We start from the raw sequence: 18,273 nt of genomic DNA, 5'->3' as shown, positions 1-18,273 counted from the left end.
TCCACAGCATAGGGAGTCTTTGGGTGATGAATCTATCCCTCCAGCACGTCCTATTAATAGCCGTGTCGAGGTTTAAGTCTCCCGCCCTTGTGGCTCTGACAGATCTAGATTTTTTGAGGTGAAGCATATTCATCAAATCAGGGTTTGACATGGCCTTGTATGTTAGGCAAAGGTCACCTCTGAGCAAGCGGTGGCGACTGAATAGAGCTGGAGTTCTTTCAGTCGGGCAGCATAGGACAGATGTTTGAGACCCTTTATCCTTTTGGTGAGGAACTTTTGTGGCCTCTCCAGCTGCTGCAAGTGTCGGGTCAGATACATTCTGAATGGGGCATTGTACTCAATCATTGGTCTGATGAGTGATGAGTATAGGAGACTATGACCTCCCTTGATCTAGATGAGAATCCCTTCATGATAAGGTGGGCAATGTAGAAGGTCTTCCTAACTACTTTAGCTACATGGGTGTCGAATGACAGACTACTATCAACCTGGGTCCCCAGGTCCCTGATAACTTCTTCCGTGCTCAGTGGATTGCCACCTATTTGGTAGCTAGGGGTAACCTTGTTTTTCCCGAAGGGTATGACTATGCATTTTTTGGCATTTAACTTTAGGCCATGGCTCTGGCACCAGTTATCCGTTTCTGTGAGACCCTTCTGAAGGATATCTGTGTCAGATGTGTTTTCTACTATGGCGCCCAGTTTGCAGTCATCTGCAAACTTTGTCAGCCATAACCCTCCTGTGTTTGCTTGTACTTTGGAAAAGTAGATGCCAAACAAGAGTGGGCCCAGGACTGAGCCCTGTGGTACACCACTTGTGACAGGCTTTGAATCTGACATGGCGCCAGCAACTCTGACCCTGTGGGTTCTGTCACTCAGCCAGTTTGCAACCCATCTTGTGATGTATGGGTTAACATTTAAGCTGATGAGTTTTTCAATGATACCCGAGTGGGGTATTGTATCGAAGGCCTTCGCCAGATCGAGGTAGGCTGTATGGACTGCCTTTCGCTCATCAATGGCTTTGGTGACTGTTTCAAAAGTCAACCAAGTTTAAAAGGCATGATCTGCCTTTGACAAAGCCAAACTGGGATGGATCCAAAGTCTGCAAATTCCCTATGTCTTTATTTATGAGGTCCATTATGATCCTCTCCATGGCTTTGCAGATAAGGCTTGTCAAGCTAATGGGCGGTAATTTCCAGGGTCGGTGGAGGCACCGCCTTTGTGAAGTGGGACCACAGTTGCAGTCGCCACTCCTGGGTGCGTATCCAGAGGTAAGACTATGATTAAACAGCTGTCCTAGCTGTGGGTTTAATTCCTCGTTGAGTTCGTGGAGCACACAGCCGGGGACACCATCAGGTCCCATGGATGCTGTGTTTTTGGCTTTGGAGAGAGCAGTTCTCACTTGGGCGTTGGAGATGTTTGGGGGCTGCAATCGCTTGGTATAGATATCTCTCCTTTTGGGGGAGGGGAGACGTTTGCACTGAACCTGTCAGCCAGTATGTTGGCAATGTCTGTAGGATCAGTAATCTTCACATCATTTTGAACTAGTTCTGAGCATATCTGGGAGTTTCCTCCCAGGTTTCTAACATAGCTAAAGAAGGCCTTATGATTGTCTTTTGAGTCTTTAGCTATTTTTCTCTCAAAATTTGCTTTGGATGATTTTATGAGAGCTCTTAGTTTTTACTTATAGTGATCAAGGGTGTCTTACCTTTTAAGGATTTTGCTCTATCTTGTAGTAGCTTCCTCCTTTTGTTGTAGAGTTTGTTTATGGCTGGGGTCCACCAGACTGGACGCTTGCCTTTGGTACAAAGAGTCTTTGTTTTGCTTGGGATTGCCTTATCCATGCAGTCCTGCAGGTGCTGGTAGAAGGCATTTGTAAGTGATTCAGCGGCTTGAGTACTGTTTTCCGCTGGCTCGGGGCCTTAAAGGAGACCACACTAGTCTTTAGAAGTGTGAAGTCGGCTTTGAAGTTCTTTACTGTGGTCTTTTTATTTCAGGTGGGGTGGGATGAGGACCTCCAGTGAGATTAGTTTGTGATCTGATCTCACCAGTGAGGGGTATACTTCGGTGTTGAACATTGTGCTCCCATGTTCGTGATGATGAGATCAAGTATGTTTTCTCCTCTTGTGGGGATGGTGACTAGTTGTTCCATGGCATTTGAGTTTATGAATTCCAGGAACTTTTGGGCTAGGGTGTTTGGGCTTGAGTAGTGTTCCCAGTCTATATTAGGGTAATTGAAGTCACCTAGTATGATGGTGTTTGGTGATACATTTATCCCCTCTAGTGTTTTCAGGAAGGCCATGTGAGGTTCCTGAGTTTGTGAGGGTGGCCTGTAACATGCTACAAGTTGCAGAGCAGTCTTGCCTATGGTTAATTGCACCTGGATGGTCTCCGATGCATCGTGCGTTGCCAACAGTGTTGAGGTGTGCGTGTCCTTGATGAATATGGATACCCCACCTCCTTTCTTGGTATTGCCCGGATTTTGGGGCCGGAACGCATGATAAGAGGTAAAACCTGATAGTGCTGGGGTGCTCTCAGGAGCCTTGAACCAGGTTTCTGTCACTGCACAGACATCGATGTTCTCCATACTGAGAAGGGCCTCGAGTGCGTGCATTTTGAGATTTAGACTTCTGGCATTGAGCAGCATTACCCTTAGTTTTTTTCCTTTTTTGTGTTCTAGGGTGGTAGGTTTAGAATTTGAGCCTTGCCTAAAAAAGGCACTATGGGGTGGCAAGAGCCTTTGCCAATATCCAGAATCCCAGGGTGACAGGTGCAAGCCGTCCTTTGAAACAGCGTGGCTTGTCCAGCATGTCATCCCAGGCAGACAGACATTGGATCCCCTTTGAATGACACCAGAGTTTAAGCCAATTGTTAAAGCTGATCATCTTATCTCTGTATTGTGGCATCATTCTTGGTGAAGGTAGGATACTGCTCAAGGTCAGGGTCATACCTGCCTGGGCTACATAATCAGAGAGCTCCTCAATGTCTCTTTTCATGTAGTCCAAGGAGGTACGTCTCAGGTCGTTTACACCAGCGTGGACAATGACTGAGTCGTATTTGTACCTGCTGTTGAGAGACCTGAGTGCTTGCGTTATGTGGCGGATTCTAGCGCCCGACAGGCAGCTTACTGTGACCTTCTCCTTACTCAGTCTGGTGAGCGGGACGTCAGTGTGTCTGACTATGGAGTCACCAATGACTAGTGTGTCTGGCATTGTGCTTGGCCTTAAGGGCTGTGACTGTTTGACACTCTGACTGTGAGGTCTATGTGTTGCAGGTGTTGTGTTCTGAGGTGGTGGTTGTTTGGGTGTCTGCTTTGGTGGCCTCTGCTGTTTTGGTAGATTTTTGATCTAGTTGTGGTTTGCCATGGTAGAGCAGTATTAATGAGTGGTCAGAAGTCTGCCCTGCTTTAGTAGCAGCAAGCAGTGCTAGAGCAGCTATGCACATCATTTCACATATGATTACAGAACTTGCTTGGCGAGCAGTAAACTGGGGAAGCCACACAAAGGAATTTTAGAGAACTATAGTCCTCTGGGACTTGATGCCACACGTATCAAGTTCAGTTACAGGAACAGGAATAAGCTGCTGCAAGCCTCTGTTCACTGATGATTTTAGCCCTTAGGAGTGCAGTTTCCTACAAAAGTACACAGTAATTTTCGAGTATTACAGAGCAACAGTAGCACTTCAGCAAAACTGTCTCCTTGATAATAAGGGTGATTGCATCTTGCATTAACAAATCCATTGATCAACAGAACACTGAGAAAACAATGCCAGATTACATCTTTATCACAAAAAAGATAAAGGTATGAACCTCAGAGTTGGTAACACTTGGCTTAGAATTACAACACATAGTAAGGCGAAACTGCATTCATCAAGATAAAACTCACATTAAGAATCTTAACCCACCCCAAAAAAAGAAAATCTTCCCACCGTAGGGACTAGGAGTACAATTTTCCAGTCCATTCCTTTTACTGTGTAGAACTCCTTAGCAAAGGGTAAACCTGTCTCCAAAATGCACATCAGTGTCATTCCGCAGTAAAAGTAATCCTGTTACAGAAGGTATACAAGATGAGTGACCAACACTAATCCCATTATAAGTCAATGACATGGGAATACAACACGATTTCCTTATGCCCAGGATGACTCAAAGCAAATCTGAATAGATTATGGGAAAGGGTTGAAAAACAAGATCAACTTGATATATGAAGCCACATTTGCAGCCATTTTGTAGAAAACCATTAAAATTCTGTAAGCAGTGATTTGAGTTGTTAAAATACGTCAAGCATGAAAAAACAGATTTTAGTTCTAAGGTGGACTGCTATACAATAACAAAATGGACTTAATTTTATGTGAAGTGTTCCCATGCATCCCTATGCATGAGAATACTCGTGCAGAAAGACAAGTTCATTTTAAGCCCCTTGTTCAAAAAATTAACTTTTAAAGGGCCCACAGAATCTCATGAGATTACAACATTAAAATCCATTTTAATTACACCTGGTTCCCCCCAAAGTGACACCACCTGCTGGCATATTAATAGCCTAAGACATGTGAAGCTTACACTTTTGTATTTGGAAGCTTTAAAAACCTACTTTAAAATGAATTTTTAACACAAGTGTTCACATGCACAAGGAGATATGCAAACATTTTACGTAAAATGTCTATTGATTCACTTTAAAACAAATTTTAAAGACTGAAAACATGGAAATGTTCAACACCACATAAAACTACAATGGGTCTTCATACTGACTTTGGCACCCCCAACTGCACTTGCCCCACCTGATAAAAAGCAAGCTTTTTAAAAAATAAATCAAGGAAAGAAGAATCCTCAAGAGGGTATTTATCTGCTTGAAGACACAGCTGAAGCAGGCCACACTACTATCAGACAAAGTTGACAAAAATCTATATTCACTCACCACCAGAAAAAATAAAGCTGTTTCAGCAAATTTTATGTCCCTTCAGACTAGCACATCCTCCATGCCAAGAGCAGATGTGCAGCGCGAGAGGAAGCATGAAGTCAGACTGATTACACATACAGTATTCTTCTCATATGTAATGGCTACACGTGATCTAGTGAAAAAACTACAGCAGTACAGCAATCACTCAACTGCACTGCATCACCATAGCAAGTACATTTTAAGGAAAAATCAACCTAAATTCCAAAAACATTTCCAAGTTCCTCCCTCATCTTCACTCTCCTTGACAGCTCACCATCTACCAGTTCATCTAATTTCTTTATCAGTGGTAAGTAATTTGAATCCATCCTTGTCCAGTTCTCCCTTCGTTCTAAGCAGCTATCTGCCCAAAAAACCTTTCCAATGCATACTGCAACTCTCCAGTTATGCTCTTCCCAGCCTTGGCTGAAATCTGCCCACAGATCCATTACATCAACTCTGCACCTAACCTTCCTCACTAAAACATTACCACTACAAAAATTCAAACACACCCTTCTGACCAAGTGTTTCAAATCTGAAAATTCTACTGCCCACACAAAATGTATTTAATATGCTAATCATAACACTAAACTGAAATTCAAACTTTACACTCCAAGCCAAGAAGTCTTCACCCAAAATGTTGTCTCGGTGATTGACTTAAGACATAGCATTGAAAATGCTCTTCCTCTGAACATAACATGCGAGAGTACAGCCCAACTCATACCTGCCAAGAAAAGGATGACCAAAATAAAGTTTCACTCCTAAACCCTGGACCTTAAACATCTCAAAATGCCATTTTACAAGTAAATGTTTATATAGAGCAGATGAGTAAAATCAGATAAACCACTGCTCTGCATGCTTAGGATATTACTGACAAATGTATCATTAACAGCATTTCACAAAGCATCAAAGTTGAAACTTGCAAGTCAACTGGCCAGAAAGTAAAAGTATGCCAGCTGCACAAACAAGTAGTCAAGACCAGCAGTGTATCTTTAAACATGCACCTAGACCCATGATCAGACAGTACTGCATCAGTTTAGGCCACCAAAACATCTGGCAAAATCTGTCAACTAATGGGAAACACATTACAATTATGAGTGGGTCAAACCTTGTAACCAGAATAGGCAAAACAGCAAGACAAAGGTTTAAGGTGTAGTGGTCACACTGAAGCATCTTTCCTTGTCAAAACTATTTTTGCTATCTTCAGTGTATCAGCAGTCCATCCTGCAAGGCAGGGCACTTAACCACTGCTTCTGCCATTAGGTCAGTTCCATCCACTGGTCAAATTATTTTTAAACAGGGTTACTGTTCAACATATAACGGAGGCTGTTCCATAAGCGTGGAACCCTCTGGGACATGTACCAGTCTCTCCAGATAATTCTGTTGAAGTTGCAAAAGATGCAGATCACTGAACCCAGTATTTTCTAATACCATTTGACTTGTAGATGCAAAGTGGGTCCATTAATGCAGAGTCTAAATGCCTTATATGCCAGGCATAGGATACCTCTTATTCTATACAAGAGGAAACACAGTGAACTTTGAAGCAGTCTATTAGGTCATGTGCCTTAGGCCTAATACTCCTTCTGTAAGGAATATCTGTGGACACTCCAGTTGATACAAGTGCCTGGACAGGTACATATCAAGGTTTTTATTTTCATTGTTTACTAAGATTCCTTAACATCAAATCTACAAGTGTCATGACAGGTACTGAGGAATGATTCACATACATTTGCAAAGGAATATGCTAAGAAAAAACTTAGAGCAGCTTTTCTTACATTGTGGTTTTGTTGTATCTTCATGCATGCAGATTTTTCAATGTAACGTATTGCCATCTGCAAGACCTAGTTGACAACTTAAATTCCTATACATACACTTAATCTTGCATAGTAAATCAACCCTGTCCCCCATATGTTCAGACCCTGAACATACAGTAGGAGAAAAGGAGACCAAAATTAAAGCACAAGAGGAAAAAAAAAATCTAATTTGAGACATTCTTGGAAGAAACCAAGTGTTGTGAAATTGCAACTCTGTCCTAATGTTTTCCTTTAAAGCGGATGCTTTTCCTGCTCATTAATCCAACAGAGAAATGGAAAAATGATCCTATTTGTTTTAACCCTCAACTTGTTTTTCTAGGGTAGGGATGAATCATTCTTTCCCATTTGTTTCATCTATCACATTATGTATGTCAAGAGGACTACAGTAATTGGATTAGATCCAGCTGCAGGGACTATTACATGCTAATTCAAATATCTTTCAGACAACCACATCACAGATAAACATTAAATGGAGCTCAGTATTGAGCCTCTGAGCAAATGCTAGTGTTTAAGGATTAATTGTTGGATGTTAAGAAAACTAGTTTGATATGGAGTTTCACAAACTTCTCTTTTTAATCTACAGTGACACTAGAGAAAATACTTGCAAGTTTTAACATTTGATACTGCAGGTGACAAAACCATATTTTTTGCACTACATACACAGCTTGGTCAAAAGCAAGCCAGTTTTTAGAGAAGGATGGTTACAAAGACAATACTTCTAATGAGAGTTGAAGATTTGACAGTACAAGTCAGAAATCACATGAATCGGATTAAACACACATTTTCAACTACACATCTAAGAGCAACTAAAATCAGCTACTTAAATATCAAGTATTAATTACTACAATGCACTAGAATGACCACCAATACAAATTTAAAAGCAAGAGTTCTACAGATTGTCAAAAGTAGACACTAAACTGGAGAACAGAAAAATCACATTAAATGATCATCACAAGGATTTCTCATGCCTGAGAAACTATCAGTGACAGAAACCTTAACTAAAACAGTCAAAGCATGGCAACCCACGTTAAGGTAATTTGCAACTTAAACTATAGATGGGAAGTAAGCACAGACTATTAGTCATGCAGACACTGGAGAAAATGGACAAGAACTACAAACAGCAGCACGTGCAGGTAGAAGTTATGCAAACTATTTGTGACACGGTGCACAAGTCAATTACAAATATAGGCAATGTGTGGTGTACAAGAAATACATTTAAGGAACGAAGACTTAAGCATCTGGAGGATCAATCCCATTTTTCAAGGCCCCAACTCAAATTTAAGTGCCAAAAAAATGTAACACATGGTTAAATACCCCAATAAAACAGTAGCAATAACATTGAAGGAATTGATCATGGGTGAAATTCCAGCTGAGGCTTAAAGGACATGGAAGAACCTTAAATACAGCATCCTAATAAGATTAAAATCTAGGAAACAAGTGTAAAATACCCAAAGACTCTGGGAGTTCCACCACTTATCACACTGAAGAGGACAACCTGTTAGTGTTTCAAAGAGAAACAGATCCTTCGGTGGCACAAGCTTCATCTACTATAGTCCTAAGAAAAACAAAAAAGGGAGAAACAATCTGCTTTCAAACTTTCACCATTACATCCAGAGATGAAGGAATGGTAGGGTTCTAGTCTAAGGAATCATACTACATGGACAGGTGCATGCTTATATTGTGCTGGGGTTTTGCGCCATATTAGAAACTTGTTGCATTCCTCATTTGGGTTACTGCTGAGGTAGTAGAGGCAAACAATGTCACTACCTAGATGACTACCTAGCAAGTACTGCAAGAACTTCGGAAGCAAAATCATCAGTGGCTAGATCCTTTACAAGAGGACTTGCAGCAAAAAGTGGCAGATTGCAGCAAGCCTTAATGAACGAGAAGAGATATTCAGGTGTGACTGGAATATGTAAGCAAGTTTACTGGGGTTGGTTTGCAAGAATCAGTGGTGTACAAGATATAACCCACTTAAAATTGCACACTACAAGCTTTTAACTTTTGGAACCATAGCCAAACATTTTACACTTGAAAAGGTATAGGGGATAACTTTTCCAAGATGAGCAGGTGTACACCAAGTGCACAACTGTCTGCTGTCAGTATGTTTACTTGACATTACAAACTCTTATCCATTACATTTTAATCCCTAACTGGCTCATCATAACATAGTCTCCCACAATATGGTGACTATGCTTTTTATCACTTTAAAACAAGCCTCATAGCATAGTGATTACGCTAATGAGGTTCTTTAATACAATGATTTCTGAATTACTGTTATAACATGATGTGATATTAGCCACAATCAGTACTATCATACATATCCCTGCCTGTGCCCAGGATGAGGAGGTCACAGGCATGATAGTGATCCTTTCTGTGGCAATCTTGTTGCCTAATAATGCATGTTATGTGGTGTCCATAATGTCTGGCTGTATGTATGGGACTACATTTCCCTCCTTATGTTATGACCTGTAGTGTGGACTGGTGCAACCAAAACACAAAGATGTTCTCCTTAAGCAGGCCTCATGATGCAGTGGGACAATGGTGATCATCTTTTAGGGTAGTACAATGGTCCATATATAAAAGTGATGCATGACACTAGCTTGACAAGGCAATCAGTAAGGCCAATGCCATCATCCATTCTGGATATCAGTGCTGGCATAGATACAACAACCTACAGAGGTGCTGCCTCAACTTGATCCAGCACTGACAGACAAAGGTTAAGGAGAGAGACAAAGAGAGAGAGAGGCATATCTGATTTTACAATGCATTTTCTGAGTATTTCCTTTTCATGTCCTTGCCTTCTATTGACAGGGATATATTGTGACTATTACTGTCTCTCTTATATTTTAAATTACCAGAGAAGATATCATGTCATCATGAGGCCTGCTTAAGGAGAACAAATAGGATCTCCAGGCATAAAGGTCAGTACAGTACATGAACATTTAACATTTAAAACTGATATGGAATTGTCATAAATATGTACCAATGTGTTGTATTTTTTTCGACCTTCTATTTTTGCTTCCTCTGTCTCAGCTGGTTAGCTGTGGTACAGGATGAGATGCTGTAGTGACCAGCTGGGCCTGGATCAAATAATGTGCCTTCTGCTGAGTCATCAGTCATTCTAAGGTCTGCCACTCCACAGGACAGTGAAGATCACCCTGTGAAAGGTGACTTGAACTGAGTTGGCACTTTGCTGTGCTGGCCGTCTGTTTCCTGCTCATAGTGGCCTTGTTGAAGTTGTGAGGCATATCACTACACTTACACACATCATAGCTTTGGACATATCATCTTCTTGTGGCTCTCACATCCATCACATGACCACCCATAGTATGGCCACTGCAGTGGCGTGACAGCTGTCTTATCACAGTTGTGATCATTTACTATAGAACCCATTTCTCAGCATGTCAGCACTATGTCAGTCCATCATACAGAATCAGCTTCCAGCCACAACGTGCTAATGCATCTGTGTTACTTACTGCACAGCTGTAGCACTACAGATCATTCTGAATAAACCCATCCCAAATGCATGGAGAGATATACCATATCTGACTTACTGCTACAGTGACTATTCACAAAAAGATAATCGGTTAATTTGGGTTTAACAGTTATTCAGCATGCAAATGACTGTGTTTCATGTATATGAATAGTTTACTTATTGCTATTAATGAGCAAAAAAGATATACATAATTTTTTAAATTTCTTAACTAATCTGACTAGCTTTCAGCTAAAAACATGATAATAAGCTACATCAGCATAAGAGCTCTTCAAATAATCAGTTGTCTGCAAAACAAGTGGAAACATTTGTTCATGTACTCTGTAAATTTTTGCAAGAAGGTTTAAATATGAATAACTGTTATTTCCAATTTTTTAAAAATGTGCAAAACTTAAAATCAGGTGGCAAACTAGTACTGGTGCAAATGTTGATTCAGTCAAATGAGCATTTGATCAAATAAAGCTCTCTCTCTCTCTCTCTCTATATATATATATATATATATATATATATATATATATATATATATAAAATACACATGCATACAGATATATAGATATACAGATAAATAGATAGCTGTGAATACTTACTAACATTTGAAACTCACAAATATCTACATCAATACCCAAAAGGTCAATATGCAAACATTGACATGGTACAATGCATGTGTGGGGAATAAACCCACAGCATGAAAACAAAATTGAAAAACAGCACTTTCTGCTGGGAGACAAACCACCCTGCAGACCCATACCCTCTGTTAATTATATTTAATAACTCACAGTCGGTACAATCCCTGGGAAAGGGGCATATTCCCCAACCCCAGGAACTGTCAATAGTGCATGCCTATTGACCATTTATTTTGTTAACCAAAGTGTAGCAACAAAACAAATGACTTCTGGGAGTTTCAATTTATCCACTCCTCTCTATCTCTTTCTCTATCTATCCATCCATCTATCGATGGCTATAGATAAACAGATTATACAGGTATACGTTCATTTAACAACAGCAAATATTGTATTCTTGTTTATTTTTTTGGAAGAGTACAGCTGTGTGTTCTTTCCAAATAATTTGCTTGCTGCACTTGGAAGGCGGGCCATTTCAGAGTTTTTCCGTCTACTTTTTAAGACTGACATGTTTGAAATGTAGAACTCACAGCACAAAGGACTGAGACAAAAATGTTTCCCAACAGATAGATAACATTCAAGACAGATGCTAAACATTTTGTAAGCTGCATAAATCATACCGCAAAACATATGTACAAAAAAACAGAGTAAAATGTTTGTAATATGATATCAAGAGAGCTGAACTGTTTTTTTTTTTTTGTTTTTTTTTTAATAACAAGAGAGGGTGTGCACCAACTGGGTAAAGGATAAACTCTTTCATTGCAAAATAATAACAATGATTGTTAAGATGTGGAAAATAAAAGTTTATGCAATGTTAAGCTTACACTTAGGAGAACTGAATGCAAAGTAAATAAGACTGGAGTAAAAGGAAAGTGTAATTGTGTAGGTGTCTTACCATAAGGAACATATTCACATAGATTACTTTGGTAGTATTCCTTACATCTAGGACTTTCCCTGTAAAAGCTCCACCCATCTTTATCATCCTGCCAAAACTAAGGACCTTTCCATGAGGTGTACGTCTACCCAAAGCATTTGTCCGACACACTTGTATAACAGCAGCATATATAGTTTTTGCATTTTTATAGGGTTTGATATTTGTTTCTCAAAGCAACTGGGTTCCAGTATTTCCCTCATCTAGCCATTGTTCTTTAAATTTAGTGAGCTCAAAGTACTTGCCATTCAAAAGACTGTCTTATAATCACACACACATATAAATATGTGTGTGTATAGAAAGATTTTTATAGTGTAGATACAGATATAAATATACATAGCGATAAATACAAAAAATATATATTATATAGACCTAGATTAGATATATAGATATAGGGTGTACATGCATAGGGTTGACTGGTGAATGGTCGAGCAGGTATGGCCGAAAGGAGTGCAGCAACATCTCAAAAATACGATTGCAAGTGTTATGAATTGCTTTGACCCATGTTAGCACTCGTTTTAGGGTGTAGAGCAGTTGGAAATGTCTAATTAGGTATTTTTACATTCTGACCATTCGGCGTTATGGGGTACATGGAGAAAAATCAGTAAAATGTATGGTCAAGCAATGTGCACTCGACCGTATGAATGTAAACCAGATATATAGATATAATACACACACACACACACACACACACACACACACACACACACACACACACACACACACACACACACACACACACACACACACACACACACACACACGGGAGAGGCTGACACAGGTTTGCTAGCTATGCCCCCTTCTGCCCAGACAATAAGGTAGTCACCACTGGCATCAGTCAACTCCTTATCAGCTACTTTATGGCCATTAACAACGGCTGTCCAGTCTTACTGTGTAATATTAATACAAATGGTAGTTTGACCAAGAGCAAGGCTGTTAGGAGTGGCCCACATAGTGTCACCAAATAAATACACAAGTACTCTCAAAACATAAATATCACTAAACAGATCAGCCACAATGAAAGGTTTAAATATGTTTAATAATAAAAAAATAAAAGAACAAGTCAACACTAAATATATATTCACAGTGACAACAGAGTTCAAAACCACAGAAAATATTCAAAACAACATTGCAGGATAGTCTCAAATAAATAACGAAAAATATCTAAACTAAGCTTCACTATATTCCTGACTGAATCCAAGAGAATTACTATAGCCAGGTATAGATCAAGGCAGATGTTTGGTGAATAGGTCTTCTTGTTGCCAGGTCCAAGACAGAATAAAGACTGCACTGTCTCTCTAACAGACTTCTCAAATTAATAACTCAAATAGTACTGCTGGGATAGCTTGCAGAATGACATCATTTCTTGTTATGTGACTCTATCCCAGGTGAAACCCCCACTGCTGTATACTAGCAGTATTTAGCTTCTACTTGTAAAAATACATAGACTTCAGGTCTTTGGCAGATGCTGGAAGCCATAAAATAATTACTTTCCTTCATGCTTTCAAAACTAGTAATTAGTTCACTCTGAAGACAATACAGAATGCTTCTCAGCACAGACACTGTGTCTCTAGCTGGCTTGAAAACTTTTAGTTATGTATTTACCATAACTTTAGATGTATGGGATCCATCTCGCCTACATTCTCTACAGATGGGTTCGGAGCCGATACTCGGCTCCAACTCGGCACGCTATACAATAGAACGAAGTCTCTTATTGGCTGAGTTACCTCATATCCCAGGATGCACCACTACTGCTTCCCCAGATCTTGTTTGTCCGCACACATGCACACACACATAGACTGTTGTTATAACATTGCCCGGTGTTTCAAGAGAGGTAACAGCTGACTACGGACCGTCCGGTCTCTTCTGGCCTCCAAGGCAGGAGGAAGGAGGGTGGGTTATTAGGAATGTAGGCGAGATGGATCCCATACATCTAAAGTTATGGTAAGTACATAACTAAAAGATGTAATGTGATCCTATCTCGCCTACATTCTCTACAGATGGGACAGCGTCCCTAGCACCTAATTCCTGGGTAGCTCACTGGAAAACGGTCCGGAGAACCGTGGAACCAAAGGAAGCTCGACCCCTAGATGCCACATCCAATTTGTAGTGAGAAATAAAGGTGTGTAGAGAAGACCACGTAGCAGCCGCACAGATGTCATTAATAGAGAGCTTGGAATGAAATGCTGCTGAAGTGGCCATAGCCCTGGTAGAATGAGCTTTCACTGGAACTGCAAGCTCCTTATTTGAAATGCGATAAATATGAGTAATACAGTCTCTGATCCACTTGGCAATAGTGAGTTTCATGACAGCTTTTCCCAATTTACTGTCCGAAAAAGACATGAACAATTGATCTGATTTTCATGCTTGGTGTGTCCTATCCAAATAGAAACGTAATTGTCTGTGCACATCTAAGCTGTGAAAGGTATAACATTGAGCAGCTCCCTTGCCCCCCGTAGGAGTGGTTACTGATTTGAAACTGTAGTTTTATTGGCCAACAGGGGCCATTTCCAAAACTCCTTCATCTTCCTCTCTTAAAACCAAGTTGCCTCATGGTTTTGGAATCTTTTCAGGCTTGTTGGCTGTTGGTGAAGCACCCACCAAGAGGAGAAAATGCTGAGAGAAGAAGGGAGCCACTTTTGAGATTTTAAGTATTTTTTCTCTGTTTATTTGCTAAGTTTTTCTGCATAGCTGCCTAGTTTGAGCATTTTCTGGCTTGTTAAACTTGATTTCTGCATTAGTAGCTGTATTTAGAGCACAACCAAAAGTTGTTTACTGAATTTCCTGTTTGCACTTAATTTTAAATCGTTTTTTCTCAAAACTTGCATATTTTCTGTCCTTGACCTAGCACGCTTGTGTGGGGTCATTTACTGCACTGTTATAACTTGATATTACCTGTGAACCTCTGCTATCTCTGAAAAAACAAAAATAAAAAAAATCTTGCTTTTTTCCCACTTTTCTGAGATTTAAAAAAGTTCAGTTACAGGCTTGCTGTTTCCTGAACTGTTTGTAAGTTTCTGTGAGGCCATTTTTGCTTGGGCTAAAGGAAAGTTTCTCTGTTGATCAGTGGCAGTGAATAACATTGAGCAGCCTTCCATGCCCCCCGTAGGAGTGGTTACTGACTTGAAACTGTAGTTTTATTGGCCAACAGGGGTCATTTCCAAAACTCCTTCATCTTCCTCTCTTAAAACCTTGTTGCCTCATGGTTTTGGCATCTTTTCAGGCTTGTTGGCTGTTGGTGAAGCACCCACCAATAGGAGAAAATGCTGAGAGAAGAAGGGAGCCACTTTTGAGATTTTAATTTATTTTTTATTTTTTTTATTTATTTTACATTTGTTAACCGGGCTAATCTGGCTGGATACAAGTCCATTTTCAGCAGAGGCCCGAGAAGAAAAGCTCCACTATCAGAATAAGACAATACATTTACAAAAACATTTCTAAATTAATACTAACAAAATGTACTGAGACAATATACAGTTTACCTGGACTCATCTGAGTAGGTAACAAACAGAGTTCAGTTAAGCGGCTAAGGAGATAAGCTCCAGCATCTAAAATACAAAGTTAAGTTAAGAGACATCAAAAGTCAAGTTAAAAAATATAATCGTTAGTCAGTAGTCATGATATCAGCTTAGGAAATTTGCAGAAGCAAGAAATCTGTTGGTATCAAGTGTTAAAAGAGCAGGTTTGGCAGTTTAACAGGTAATTAAGTAGTTAAAGATGAGGAAAAGGGGAAAAAAAGGTAGATAGAAAGTGGGGATAGAATATAATTTGATTGGAAAAAGTATTATGAGTTTGGTAAAGGGTGGGAGTGTCCAGTTGGAAAAAGGAGAGGGTGGAAACAGGATAGTGATGAAATGCCAAGGTAGCAGGATTATAGGAGGTCAGCTAAAGGTAGAAAGAGATGGAAAGAAGATGGCTAGAAGGGAGGTAAGCAAAAAATTGAGAGATAAAAGAGTGAAGGTCCAGTAAAGGGGCTGATGAAGTCAGTCTAAGTTAGAACGGGAGTGGAAAGAGATACACAAGTAGCAGACTGGAGAGAGTAATAAAGAGTGCTGAGGTCAGTCAGGATTGGAGCAGGGACATAGCCAGTGAATTAGTAGGTGAGTTTTTATCTGTTTTTTGAAAAGGTGACATGAGGTTAGGGAGGTCAGTTCTGTGGGAAGTTTATTCCAGTAAGAACCGATAGTGTTTGCAAATAGGGAATCACCTGATTTGTTATGAGATTTCAAAGTAGTAACTAGTAGCTTGTTGGCTGATCTAAGTGTCGTGAGATTTTTATAAGGTGTGATGAGTTTATTTAGTATGGGTATATTGGAGGGGTAATGAAGAATTTTAAAAGTGATGATCAGTTGTTGTAGGAGTATTAGGTTTGGGAGTTCAAGCCAGTTTAGTTTCTTTAAGTTAAGACAGTGGTGAGTTTGGAATGGAGAGCCAGTGGCAAATCTGGCTATACTGTGGTAGGCAGTATTCAGTTTCTGAAGATTAGCTTTAGATAAGTTGATAAAGGAGGGAGAGGCGTAAAATAATGTAGAGATAAGGTGAGTTTGGGCGAGGGCTACTCGGGAAGTAGCAGTGAGATAGGGCTTTAGCCTGTATAGGGCACCAATCTTTTTATTGACTGTCTTGATAGTTAAATCAATGTGATAGTCAAAATTTAGCTGGTTGTCTATGGTGACGCCTAGCAGTTTAGTGCAGCTGTCAGGTTTGATGACAGTGTCATTACAGGATGTTATTGAAAAAGAGATTGGGGTGGATTTACAGGTTGGGGTAAAGAGTAGTAGTTTGGTTTTTTTGGGATTTAGGAGGAGACAGATATGTTTAAACCATTTTTCTGCTGCAGTGAAGACTACTTGGGTAGCAGAGTGGAGTTCAGCTGGGGAAGAAGCAGAGCAGATGAGAGTGGAATCATCTGCATATTATATACATGTGGATGTTGGGAGGGAATTGGGCAGATTATTAATGAAAATAGAGAAAAGTAGGGGACCTAGGATGGATCCTTGTGGGACTCCAATAGTAATTGGGAGTTGAGTGGATAAATGGCTGTCCCAAAGGACTGCTTGTTTTCTATTAGTCAAGTATGAGTTGAACCACTGTAATGCTTGTGAATCCAGAGATAGGGATTTTAAGGTATCGAGGAGAAGTTGATGGTTGACCATATCGAATGCTTTTGAGAGGTCCAAGAATAGTGCAGATGAGAACAGGTTGTTATTTCGTTTTTTATTTATAGTGTCAGAGAAGGAGAGAAGGGCAGTAGTAGTACTGTGGTATGGTCTAAAACCACATTTTAAGTATTTTTTCTCTGTTTATTTGCTAAGTTTTTCTGCATAGCTGCCTAGTTTGAGCATTTTCTGGCTTGTTAAACTTGATTTCTGCATTAGTAGCTGTATTTAGAGCACAACCAAAAGTTGTTTACTGAATTTCCTGTTTGCACTTAATTTTAAATCGTTTTTTTCTCAAAACTTGCATATTTTCTGTCCTTGACCTAGCACTCTTGTGTGGGGTCATTTACTGCACTGTTATAACTTGATATTACCTGTGAACCTCTGCTATCTCTGAAAAAACAAAAAAAAAATCTTGCTTTTTTCCCACTTTTCTGAGATTTAAAAAAGTTCAGTTACAGGCTTGCTGTTTCCTGAACTGTTTGTAAGTTTCTGTGAGGCCATTTTTGCTTGGGCTAAAGGAAAGTCTCTCTGTTGATCAGTGGCAGTGAATAACATTGAGCAGCCTTCCCTGCCCCCCGTAGGAGTGGTTACTGACTTGAAACTGTAGTTTTACTGTCCGTTTTGGGTCTATTCCTGCTTTTTTCCAGCCCCTGCTATCAAGCACGCCTTAACGTGCTTTAGCGCGATTTAGTGCGGAGTTGCCACTAGAGCAGCATCGGGCAGCGCCGGTTTAACAAGGTTAAGCTTTTTCTAGCTCCATAAAGTCTGTTCTTCAATTTTTCCCTTAGAACTGCTCTGTTAGGAACCTAAACAGTTTACACCTTCACTAAAAAGCACAGCACTTGTTCCTAATTGCTTTTTCTTCTCAAAAGCTCAGCACTTGTCTTAAAAGCATATCCCTTGTCTTATAAGCATTTTCTTTGCAGGTCAAGCACTCCTATATTATACAAATCCATCACTTGCAAAACTCCCCAGGAGTGCCCACTTCCCTGCTAAGCCCTCTACTTTTCTGTCTCATACCAACTCATAATTCTTTCTAGCATGTCGAAGGGTCAGATGCTGGCGTCCTCTCCTGCCCAGTTGGTGAATCTGGGAATTCTGAGGCAATGTTACAATTGTCTCATGTACACGGACAACCCTCTCCTCCTCCCACATAACACTAACACTTGCGAGAGATGCAGCTATTTAGCCAAACTGGAGGCTGAGCTCTCTCAACTCAGGACTGGCAAGACCAGGCAGGAGGAGAAGGCAACTACACACACCACAATACAAGTCTCACATAACTCAACCACACCACTGAATCAAACACATAAACACACTAAGACATAC

The 18,273-nt window shown here is 40.1% G+C and overlaps 1 non-coding gene across 1 annotated transcript; it reads right to left on the bottom strand.

The window, feature by feature from the left end:
• Positions 1-5,559: 5,559 nt before the first annotated feature.
• Positions 5,560-5,662, bottom strand: LOC122805711. Its single transcript, XR_006365419.1, has one exon. It is a non-coding gene; the product is annotated as a small nucleolar RNA SNORA57 (small nucleolar RNA).
• Between the last annotated feature and the right edge of the window lie 12,611 nt (positions 5,663-18,273).

This window comes from Protopterus annectens, chromosome 6.part1, assembly GCF_019279795.1.
Source record: "Protopterus annectens isolate FY-2018-M chromosome 6.part1, PAN1.0, whole genome shotgun sequence".
Taxonomy (NCBI): Eukaryota; Metazoa; Chordata; order Ceratodontiformes; family Protopteridae; genus Protopterus; species Protopterus annectens.
Note: the sequence above shows the minus strand (reverse complement) of the source record. Positions and strands in the feature narration are given on the sequence as shown.